This window comes from Stylophora pistillata, chromosome 4, assembly GCF_964205215.1.
Source record: "Stylophora pistillata chromosome 4, jaStyPist1.2, whole genome shotgun sequence".
NCBI classification, from domain to species: domain Eukaryota; kingdom Metazoa; phylum Cnidaria; class Anthozoa; order Scleractinia; family Pocilloporidae; genus Stylophora; species Stylophora pistillata.
Window position 1 is genome coordinate 30,162,244 of NC_142522.1, and position 12,610 is coordinate 30,174,853.

At 39.8% G+C, this 12,610-nt stretch overlaps 1 pseudogene; it reads right to left on the bottom strand.

Annotated features, from left to right (window-relative positions):
* Positions 1-3,581: 3,581 nt before the first annotated feature.
* On the bottom strand, positions 3,582-5,083 carry LOC148733275 (uncharacterized; annotated as a pseudogene).
* Between the last annotated feature and the right edge of the window lie 7,527 nt (positions 5,084-12,610).

Here is a 12,610-nt window from a genome sequence, read left to right on the forward strand (position 1 = left end):
AAAAACTTCACTGAATAACTCTAAATCGCTTTTTTACGCGGGCTACAATTTTTGAAATTATTTACCTTGTGACTTAAAACATTAATGAGTACAAACATATCCGACGCTTAGGTGACGAGATACTGGCAGAACAAGTATTATTAATGATTTGTTGATCAGTGGACGCGGCTCTCAAACTGAATTACTGAGTGGTAATTGAAAAAAAAAACAAAAACAAAATACAATCGCAAATCAACATGAATTAAAAAATCCAGCATTCTTCTATTGAGTGGAACACAATCTCATTATTACGTTTCTGTAAATAAATTTTTTGTATCGACAGCTGGATGATATTAATGCCACACTGTGTTGGCCCGATCCGCTGAGCAGCTCTTCGAAATTCATCAGCCAGCCTCCTGCATGCTTTTCCATAACACATCGGTGTGTCTTGGCATTTCTTAGCTTGTCATGGCTTTTCTTGACTTGTCTTTTCTTGACTTGTCTTTTCTTGACTTGTCTTTTCTTGACTTGTCTTTTCTTGACTTGTCTTTTCTTGACTTGTCTTTTCTTGACTTGTCTTTTCTTGACTTGTCTTTTCTTGACTTGTCTTGGCTTGTCTCGGCTTGTCTCGGCTTGTCTCGGCTTGTCTCGGCTTGTCTCGGCTTGTCTCGGCTTGTCTCGGCTTGTCTCGGCTTGTCTCGGCTTACCTTGGCTTGCCTTGTCTTGCCTTGCCTTTACTTGCCTTGCCCTAATTGTCTTGTCTTTTCTTAGCTTTTCTTGGCCGGCTTTTCTAGTTTTTTTGTTTTTATCTTGTCTTTTCTTGCATTGTCTTGCCTCTATTTGCCTTACACTGTCTTGCATTACCTTGAGTTGCCTTGTCTTCTCTTGTCATGCCTTGCTTGGCATTAGGATGCGTTACAATTTGGCATAAGTTGGAACTCTCTTTATTAAATTTTTAACTCGAATACCAAGTAAAACAAGGAGGAAGTTACGATAGAGCTAAATGAACAGCGCGACTTGCAAATGTTTCTTGGAGGCCAAAACAAAGGGAACTTCACTTGTTCTGCAAGTTATAAATTTACTAGCAGCTCCTAATGTAGTTAAATATGAATTATGAAAAAACTAATCAGATCTTAAGAGCGACTCTCTGTAAAGACCGAGTGAGATTGAAAAAAATGTGGCACAAGGTCGGAAAAATGGACCCCTCGATATTTCGTCCAGAGATAACCTATAGTATGCTAAGAATCGTGATATAAGTTTTAGGTGCTAGAGTTTTTACATTTTTGAGAAAATTACGAAAAACCGTCGACAACAGGGGAAGCCGAAAAATAACAGTAATGAGGTCAAATTTCATGATCAGATAATCGAACTCGCGTGAAGGCGCATAACAAATCATGGTTTTACTTAGTTTATAATTTTATTAAGGAGGCATTGCTAAGCTGCCTTGATGATATTTTAGACTTACAATAGTAATTCCGAATTCCTGGAGAGCAAGCGAAGAGAACCGAAATTTCTAGACTCCGGAAAATCAAAAATTACACACCGTTTCCAAACATCTCAAAATGTACTCGGTATTACGTAGAATTCTTTCAAAATTAAATTCTAGCAACTACAAGAGCTGTTTTTGAACGTGATATAATTTTTTCTTGGCAAAAGTTATTTCCCCATGCAAGTTGACCCAATTTGACCTTTCGAAGAGATGTTGTTTCACCGGGAAATATATACAGTTCGACTAGCCTTAGCTCGCTTTCTGAGCAAGCCATTGGAAAACCCTGCCAGTTCCCATTAAAACTGCCCAGTAAATCTGAGATAATACTTCGATGACAGCTTACATTCCAAATGGGTGTTTGAAGACAAATAATTTTGACGTTCTCAGTTAATTTTTCCACTGCTGTGTTGCCACGCTTCACTGATAAATTAGGGTCATATTTTAATATCTAGCTTGTACGCCGGTTCCAGGCTAAGCTTGCGCAACACTTTTACGGAAAATCAATCCAGAAGTTGCAATATCTATCTCTCAGTGAGCAAACTCTTTATATTCGTTTAGTTTCTTGTATAATAAAAAAAATTCGTAAGCGCAAGACGTAAGTGTCGGTCTAATGAGTGTAACGCAATCTTTCCTTCGTCACTTCCAGACCAGGTGATTAACTTTTTTTCTGACGGGGAGGGAGAAAGAAGTTTCCGATGCAATGTTGTACGTAATGTATTTAACGGTTCATTATATAGCCATTGCAACAATTTAATTGAGATTTTCCATCATTATATAAATACACACAAGATTTTTTCATGTCTTTTCCAATTATTTAAACAGTAATTCACTCAACTGCTTTCGCTCAAAATACGTTTTTCTTTCAAGTTAAAACGGGACAACTTCCCGTTTTCTCATTAGCGCACTCAGCTATTGCTCAGCTCAATGGTAGTGGAAAATAGCTTAGAATTCGTAACCACATCCGATTGACTCCCCCTAGTCCCCTACCCTACCTTTGTGCTGACTTTGAATTTAAAGTGAGTGAAAACAAAATGTATTTGGGGTAAAGGACGGCCCATCCATTTTTGTATTAAAAGGGGTGTGGAAAGGGGGGGGGGGGGTGGTGGGATTGGAAGATTTTGAAAACTAAAATGCGCGGGCGCAAGCCGAAAACGAATTTCCTGCTGAGCGCAAACTTATAGAAATTCCCTGAAGCATCTTAGTGACATGGATTTTAAGAAGAAAGTCCATATGACGGAGCTCTCACGACTGACGTATGCTTAGGTTAGGGTTTGGCGTGGTATTTGGGTCGTAATACTGAAGAACGTATCCCTATGACTACCCTCCTCCCATCCCCCTACCCCACCCTTGTGCTAACTTTGGGCTTTACTTATCCGCTTTGCATTGAAATTTTTGACGGTACTCAATTTTGTCTGCATAGGGTTGTTTACGTGTGATGGCTACACAACAGCAATAGCAAGCCCCGCGAAATTGTCTTTTAGTGTTGCAACTAATAACTTGGTCGTGTTGAGTTCCCTCCTGAGGTTATTTCGCATAGATTATATTTATCACATGATGCGGTGTCCTGGCAAAAGTTCCCGAGAAGCCTCATTCGTCAATTCTTCGATAGTTGCCTCCTGCCTGGCACATTCAATCTCCTCTTCAAGATCATCATCGTTAAACAGAGACTTTTTTGCCTTAAGTCCGGAGAAGAATCCAGTGACCTGAGATGCAGTCAGAAACTCTTCACTACTGAACATCTGTTTCCCTAGCGAGTCCACGGCAGACATCATAGAACGCGCAACTGATACCGGATCACTTTTTCGTCCTGACCGCTCACCTAGTTGAAATTTCTCAGTCAGGTAGTTCTTTTGCTTGTGCGTAGATTTTCATCTACGGGAAGCACTTGACTTGAACGCCCAGCCCTTTGGTGGCATGTCGTGAGAAGATGGCGCGCGGTTCTGCAACTACGTCCAGCTCGAGAACAGTTGCGCATTGCCCTTCAAGCCTTTAAGCATATCCAACAGCAGCTCTATCCAGTAGAGTATATCGCTCAAGAGCACGTTGGTGTTTTCCACTGTCTAAATGCCGCTGCATTGATGAATATCTCACAAATGTTTTGACACAACCCTCCTCAGGACAGCTGAAGGTCGCTGCAGTAACTGCATAGCCCTCTATATTTAAAGATAGCACCGTCGTGACTTGGACCAGGAACTCCACCAGAAGAGAGTTTCGCGTCTCTCATCTGCTCAGGCATCTCGATATCATTTCCAGCGTTAAGATAAATCATCATGTGTGACTTTATAGTCGCAGCCTTCCGATCACATGCCGACTTGCCTCCTTGTGGATCAGAAAAATCTAGACGCCTGATCTTGACACCTTCTTCATGGCTAAGGGTTGCTGCACAGACGAGAGTGGTTACGCAGTGGTAGCAGCCGGCATTATCCTACCGATAAAAGACGATCTTGAACGCACAAGTCAAAGATTTAGGGCTAGTGACATATAGAGGTATAGGGGTATCTGCTCAGCGCGGGTCACACCCACCTTAAAGTCGCTTTTAAGGCACCGTTTGCCTGCGCCTAGATTATTTTCCTGCTGTTTCGCCTATCCCATGCCTTGTCCTACATCTCCAAGGGTTTCAAAAACATCACACAGATCGTCAAATGCTTCCCTACCTGCAGCGCTAACATAATCGAGGCCTTAAACCGATGTCCGAACAGACGCAGCACACTTGCTCAAAATCCGCAAAAGGGTAGGGCGGCTTTGTGGCGTGAACCCAGACTCCTGGCAGTAAGTCACATACTGGATGAATATTCGCTCTGGGATAATCATCCGTATGACGTTTGGAACCTTGATAGTCTCTTTCGTCGATAATAATAATAATAATAATAATAATAATAATAATAAAGCATTTATAGAGCGCTAAGCTCGACTAGTTCTCCGTAGCGCTTTGCAAAATTATAGACTAATTAACATAGCAATTAAATTATAAAAAATCGTAAATTAAAAAGCGTCTTTGAACAAGTATGGTTGTGATCAGCATCGGGCTTCTTTACGAGAGGAGAGACAGTAGCAATCTTGAGGGATTTAGGTACAGTAGCTGTATCGAGTGACATGTTAACGATCTTTGCAATAACTGGAAGTAGCACTTTAACCCATTCTTTATAGACGATAGATGGGATAGGATCTAAACAGCAAGATTTAGTAGAAGATTTGGAGGCGTACTCCGCAATGTGCTTTTCTGTTACCTCAACGAAATCGCAGAATGACGTTGAAATTTCAGTAGGTGGCTCCAAAGTGAGATCATTGTTGATTGCCTCTTGTTTAGCTAACAGTGAATGATAACATGATTGTTCTTTCGCCAAAAGGCAAATCTTGGGTAATACGGGAACTGGTGATGAACGCTATGAAGTGGTCGATTTGAACAGTGGATACTCTCATCTTTGGCGTCGGAAGTGTTAGCACTGGTGCTCCCCTTCCATGTACTAAGCATTGGCGTCTGGCCTCAGTAAAACGATACTGAGATAAATCGGGTAGCCAGTGTCGGAGCTGATTCTTATCAGCCATAATGGACAGGATTTGCCGACGCGTCTCCCAGCTGTCTGCTGCAAGGTAGCACTCGGCGTGTGCGCTCATCATGGTTTTGTCGACTGAAATGCTTGTGGCTTACCCTCCGTTACATCGTAAGGTTCTTTGTATGACACCAGAGGAATAGACTGCCACGAAGAGAGAACCACTATAACTTGGAGCTATGTCTTTTAGAAGTGTAGATAGACCTTGACCTGCCTTCCGCAAGTGATAGCGTCGTATTCTTTCACTCGCTTCTTCCCAAGGCCGTTGTAGCCGAGAACGAATGGGCCTGATTTCTCGAGTGCGCAAATAATTATTGAGTGGGTCAGTGGTCTTGGACTTTGTTTCGCACGTTGTTGTAGCTGGTGCGCTGTCAAAGGAGATTTCCTCAAAGGAGGACGAGTCGCCGCTAGGTGGCAAATAGAAGCTTCCACCTGGGGTGGCTGGGTACTGTGTTCAGGACGAGTAAGAGTCGTCTCCTCAGCCTGGAACAGCAACGTCAACTGTTATATTGCGCACGGTTCATGAGGCTTTTCCATGTTAATATATAGAAAACAAGGCGTGGCATAAATGATTGAAAATCTTTAGAAACAACTATAAAAATAGCGTCGCTAAGTATAATCAGGGAGTCTGATTAAAAAAGAGCGATGCAGAATAAGAGTTGTGTGGTGACTTAATGAAATTCAATTTTTTGATCCGGTGCATATAAAATCAATGGTATGTGCTAGACTCCCAAAATAGCAAGTACTTACCAAAGAAAGCTCATGAATACTCTTTGAAAGGGCAATAAGTTTTGGGTCTTGGCAACGCGCCAAACCCCTTCGCCACCCAACGCCCAGCGAAGAACGATGAGTGGGACAAATATCCATCTCAGAAATGTTGGAAGGGAAACTGAAAATTGAAGACCTTGCCAGAATCAGTTCCACTTCAGTGTCTACGCCGCTGCCGGTCCTCAGCCCAAGAGAGCTTTTGTGGCGGTGATATATCCTTGTTACAAGTTCGCAAGGGAACTAAATCTTAGACTTTAGTGCTTCGAGGGTCTTGACCGCATTGGCCACCAACTAGCTATAGCCGCTGAAACGAGCAATTTCTCTCCATTTTCCAATTCTTTAACCGATGACGCAGCGCAAATGACTCAATTTTGGCAGAAGTAAACAAGTGCAACCTAATTACTCGGGATGCCGAATTGTAAATAATGTTTGATTTCAATTTTTTTTTTTTTGGGCAAAGTGAGCGCTCAAGTTATACAATACACTTTAACAGACCTAAACTCACTTTCCTGCACATATGTTTGTAAAGTTGTAAAGATTTTAATCCAGTGGAGTTTGTCCGCGTAATAAGGTTTGCTGAATTTAAGAAACAGTTAGGAGCCTCGCACGTGCTAACTTCGCTTATCGGGCAAGCGATCGACAAGTTCGATTTTAAAAGATAACAGCTCGAACTCTGTGAGAATGCTATATTTAGAACTTTTTGAGAGGTAAGTAAAGCGTTTGCCACAGACGTATTTGCGTTTGGTAATTATCTGTTTTAAACTTAGATCTCTCTTGATGGCAACCCTCAAAACAGTTTTGCGTGCTCGTACGAAAAGAAACATGTCTTGTGCGAACCCAAAAGCAAATCATTTTCAGTTTCCGAAGGGACAGTTTTCGAAGAATCATATAAAGGCGTGCGTATACTTCTGCATCGAAAGGTATCTCGTTGAACATGATTTCTAAAAAGTTAGATGCACCACGAAGAGGACCTATTTGTGTGTCCACCTGCCATGGGCAAATTGGTAAATACAATGAATACAAATTACAAAGTCTCGCTTTGCGGCCACTAACTTTTTCAGATATACATTATTATTCCCTTTTATCTAGCTTTAGGAAATCATTAGCAATAGACTTGCCAAGGCGTTTGAATTTTGAAGCTAAAACTAGATAGGATTTCTAGTTTGTTGCACAGTCACTAGAAAATGGGAAAAGTAAATGTGTTGCGTGTATATACATTGATTCAAAGTATTGCATACAAAGAACTCTCCCTCAAAATAGGCTTGTGATAACAAAAAAAAAAAAAAAAAAAACCAAAACGAAAACATTGTATTCTAGTAAGGAAGAAAATGAAGAAATGAGCAAAAGCAAGACAAAAATATCCATGCGGACGTATTTGCGGCACGTGATCACTTAGATGTGAAGATTGCGTGACATTGTTTTGGGTCTATTTTTCAGTTCAATTAATTAGTTCCTTCACTTCTTGCCTCTTTTCAGTAGAGACATTCAATAAAAAACTCAATAGATACCCAAAAGAGGCTCTATATGTAAGAATTGGATCCAGGTTCCGCAAAAATATTGCACAAACCGGGGAAACTTAAGGTTACACTTAGAAAATGCCGTAGCCGTATGAAAAGGCCGGTGGCTGAGCACGGCTGCAAGACACTGGAAAATTAGCGAAGAACATCAAAGTTATTTGCCTTCAAACACCCATTTAGAAGGTAAGCTGTCATCTAAATATTATCTCAGATTTACTGGGCAGTTTTAATGGCAACTGGTAGGTTTTTTTCTATGGTTTGCTCAGAAAGCGAGCTAAGGCTAGTCGAATTGTTTACATTTCCTGGTGAAACAAAATCTCTTCGAAAGGTCAAATTGGGTCAACTTGCATGGGGCCGCTCGCCTCAGAAATAACTTTTGCCAAGAAAAAAATTATGTCACGTTCAAAAACAGCTCTTTTAATCGCTATAAATTAATTTTGAAAGAATTCTACATAATACCGAGTAGGTTTTGAGATGTTTGTAAACGGCAGGGAATTTTTGATTTTCAGAGTCTAGAAATTTCGGTTCTCTTTGCGTGCTCTCCAGGAATTCAGAACTACTATTGCAAGTCTGAAATGTCATCAAGGCAGTTTAGCAATACCTCCTTAATAAAATTTTAAACTAAGGAAAACCGCAATTTGTTATGCGCCTTCACGCGAGTTCGATTATCTGATCATGAAAGTTGACCTAATTTTTGTGATTTTTCGGCTTCACGGGTGGTCGACGGTTTTTCGTAATTTTCTCAAAAATGTAAAAACTCTAGAACCTACAACTTATATCACGATTCATAGTATACTACAGGTTATCTCTGGACGAAATATCGAGGGGTCCATTTTTCCGACCTTGTGCCGCCCCTCACGCGGTGGTTAGGTAGAGTGACTCTTAATATCCCCTAAAAATAGAAGATATAATTGTGCATCACAAACCACTGATGCAAGAAAAGGCTCTGAGGCTAGAGAGTAAAGTAAAGCAAAAAGGCTCTTAACGGTAACTTAACTTACCCTCAGTAGGATTAATTTTTCTTTGTTTTTGAGTAGAACTTTCTTTCAGCTGTTTAATCTTGGATAATATGCACAGACTGTCTAATAGACAACTTTAACTAGCTCTTTTTGTACTTGAAGTGTAAGTTATCCGAAAATGGCATAGGGCGTTTTCTCTAACTTTTTATTCACTTCCAAACTTGGGGTGAAAGTGACAAATGAAACTGATTTGAATTAAAATGAAATTGGATCGAGCGGCGGGAAACTCCGGTTTCCTAGGTGAAAATTGACATAGTCTTGTTTTTCATCGATCAGTTCAGTTCACCTATGCCTCTTTTCATCTAAATTGCCTAGGTCTAGAATTGTTTTTTCGTATTCCATAAAGCTAAAAGCCAAATATTTCATTTTAGAACAGAGTTTGTAACTTGGAGCAAATTGCAGTTCTATGTAACTTACACGTCTAACTGTTCATTCATCATAATTTCTGTTTTACTTAGCCTTGCCTAGTCTTGCCATAACTTGCCCGGTCTTGCCCTGTGTTGCTTGCTTTGCCTCCTCTTGTCTTCTGCTTTGTTCTGTACAGCTCCGTTGTGTTCTTTCCTTTTTCTTGCTTTGTTTTTCTCTGTTTTGTCTTTGTTTTCCACTGTAAAAGGCATCCTGATAACGTGATTTCAATCTCTTCCCACTGCATGTAAGTGTTGGTTATATTGACCAAAGAGGACCTTAAAAATGTTAAAGGGAGCAGGCTGTAAATAGCAAATGCTGAATTAAAAAAGTACAATTTCTGGAAAAAGTGGCAATAAATTTTTGGTACTGTTTCATTTGAAACATTAAGGAAACAGAATTAAAAGTTCAAGAAACATTTGCTTCTGTGTGATTAGCTTTTATTATTTTTGTCTTCTACAAAAAATTCCTGGTTTACTCTGTGACAAAACAAGAAGTCAACGGATGGTTATACTTTCAATCAAAAATTGAAATTTCTTTTAGTACTTTTGCCAGCATCAATCATATTGGGAATTCAAAGACAAATGAACGCAATCAGAAAAGAAACAACCTCACACACACGATTATACTAGTGCCATATCAACATGAAAGGTTAGAACTCTTCCTTGTCATGGTTTTACGTAAACCACAATTACATAGTTAAGAGTTTTTAATTGACAGTTGCATTTTATCACCTCAGTCATTGACTTTTCATTTCGTAAGGATATTTCTTTATTTGAATTTAACGAAAACTGTCCTTAATCACTTCCTTTGCTGAATATACCAGTCATCATATACTAGTCATCATTGCTAAATTGACGAGCTTTCATAAAAATTTTGAACGGAAACAAACTACCAAGAGGGTGAAAAAGTTTTAGTCCTCATTGCTAATAGTTCGTGTCATCAATTCTTGCAAAGTCCATTATTGGATAGAAGAGGAATAAGGAGAGGAAAGATAAACCTTTCCGGTTGGCATACGGCAGTCAACAGTTACAATGTTTTAAAACTATTAGTGTTTTCCAATGAGGGGCACGCAATAGATATGTACACTATTTTGCTATCACCAATTTACATCACAAGCCGACGAAAACAAAATAACACTCATTATTCATCAGTAATTTACAATACGGAATAGGGGCGCCTATCGGAACGAGGTTACTTGCCCAATAGGGGTGCTTATAAGAGTAGCGGCACTTAGTCGCAAAAACAATTTCGAGGGAATGCCCACTAGATAGGGTGCGCTTGCTGGAGCAAGAGCACTAAATCGAATCATTACGGTAAGCTTCTTTTCAGGGCAACACTGACCTTCGTAGTCAGACCACCTTCCTCTATACCTTCTGTTTTGGCCCTCACGGACAAGAATGTACACGTCAATATCGCGATAGTTCTTGATCGATCTACATTTGATACGCATTTCGAGTTTTCTTTTTCGGCTGCCTGGAAATGCAAATTTACTGTGCAACAATACTTGTTTTCCTCCAATGACATATTTATTAATCATAATTTCTAATGCAGTGTGGATGAAAATCAATCTATGCAATGTCCCTCGGAGGTGAGCCGCAATTTAAGCAATTGTAGAAACGAGGCCTGAAAACGTTTCTGCAATCACTCTAACTACAGCTTCTTTGCAAGATCATTACCTAACTTGACGTTTATATATGTCAATTGTTATTCTATCCTGTCCTGTAGATTTATTTGATCGACCCTACTAACTTTGTCGGTGATTGTAAGTTACTGAGATTTCATTGATCTATCTAGAGTCATCGAGTTCGAGAAATCTAGATGCAATGCTCTTTGTTTTCTACAACTTTTTTGTGTCCGATTCTACCTCATTTCATGTAATACATGAAAGTGTAGTGTCCTCATTCTCCTCACGAACTTAGATCCCAACTTTAAACTGCAATATTCTAAACGAAAAGTGTCTTTCATGTATAAGAAATATAGATAAAAAATCAAAGTTTTGAGCTCTTTTTTTTTGTGTTAAGTCATGCCGCTTTGAATAACAGTTGAGATTTGAATTGAGTTCACTTTTTTAAAGGTAAAAAGAATAATTAAATTTTTCAATAGAATTTCTAACACATAAAACCCTTACCAATAAATGCACTCAGACACCTTTGAGATAGGTAATTGAAATTGCTCACAATTTCTTCGTAAGTCTTCATGGCTCAAATAAAAAATTAGCCGCGCAACTATTTTTAACCAAGGCGAATACTTAGGGTGGGAAGGGAGAGTCAGAGGAAATGTTTCATCACTGAAGAGGATTTGAATTACGCGGTAAACAAATGTCCACAGAACCGGAAGCTGCCTGGACCCTAGCAATCTAAGGCCATGCTACTTAATTTCGTGATTGCGCGTAAGCTGAGTTTGGCGCTTGGTTAGTGGACAATATGCCAGAAATTAAACGACACATTCAAACAAAGGAGATAAAGGGTGAGGAGTCGTTCCGCAGCTAACAAACACCCCCGCTGCTTCTCACCGACCTCTCCACCGTTCATCTCCACTGATTGGGAGCCTGGATCATGCTAGCATGGCGGAAAAAAAATGTTTCTATTTCTAATGTATTTTGACACTCTCATAGACGAGATACGGAAACAGGACATGACTTTACGCTAGTACAGTAGTCTCTACCATGTCACACAGCGTCCCAAAGAAAACAGTCACAGCGTTGTGTGACTATCCAAATAACGTGTGAGAAGGATACTAATTAGTTTGATTTCCACCGTTTTCTTTAGAAAGACGGGCTTAGTTCCTATGTAGTTTCTGGTAACTGGGCCTGGGAGGCTAATAACGTTGTTCGGGTGGTGACTATCGCTTAAACTCGTTCCTAGCCTCTCTCCTTCCTAGTCCTGAAGAATAGACCCTGGAAAGCTCAACGTATTTTGGCAAACTTCTCTTCTGTCTTTCTATTTCCGTGTATGTTTATAACAATATTTTTACTGTTGATGTTTAGTGTGTTTTAATTAGCACTTTTAAGAAGGAGAACTACAAATTTTAATTTTACGAGCTGAAACGATAGACCGGTCACATTTCAAACGTTGTATTCGTCCAATAAATTAGAGTGCACTATTATCATCTTTTCGAACGCTCCTTTCATATATAAGAGTATACCGAGCAATTATTTACTTATTCATGCAATTTTAGAATGAGACTTGAAATATCTTTTATTCACGATACCGAGATCCATCACTTTTAATAATGATATCAGTCTTTCAAATGAGCTCTTTTCAAATGTCAGAGTACGTTTCTGGTCACTTAGTAGTTCCTAAAATTCAGTACCTGTGAATAGGCCATTTCCGAATTACGTTTGGCCTCTTTTTCAAAACAAGGCCTGGTGCTCAACCATACGTATGAAAATGAGTTTAATTTGCGTGTGAATGAAAACTTATTACTATACGAAAGGATGAGCACCAGGACTCGCTTTGAAAAAGATGCTAAAGGCAATTCGGAAATGGGCTATTGTTTTCTTTTGTCACACACCAATCCGTCGCTCACAATCCCTTTCTTTCAGCTTGATTCTTGATTAGCTGACTGAGCGTGCAAACAGATTTCCGCGCCAAATTTGGAACGCAGCAACCGACAGTTGGCTGCAGTCACAGATAATCCATATTCATCACAAGTTGTAGAAAGTTCAGCATACCACGCTGTCCGTCGTAAAATGTAGAAGTGCTGTCCGTCGCACTAAAAATTAGCGTAGCACCCTCTGCAAGGAAGACACTGGACCTTTAAAGAAGAGCGTCGAAAGGACTGTTATGTCACCTCAACGGCAGGTAAGCATTGCCCTTAGAAAATATCGCCGTAAGCTCCTTCAGAGACATAAACGAGTCGTATTATCTAAGTTCAACG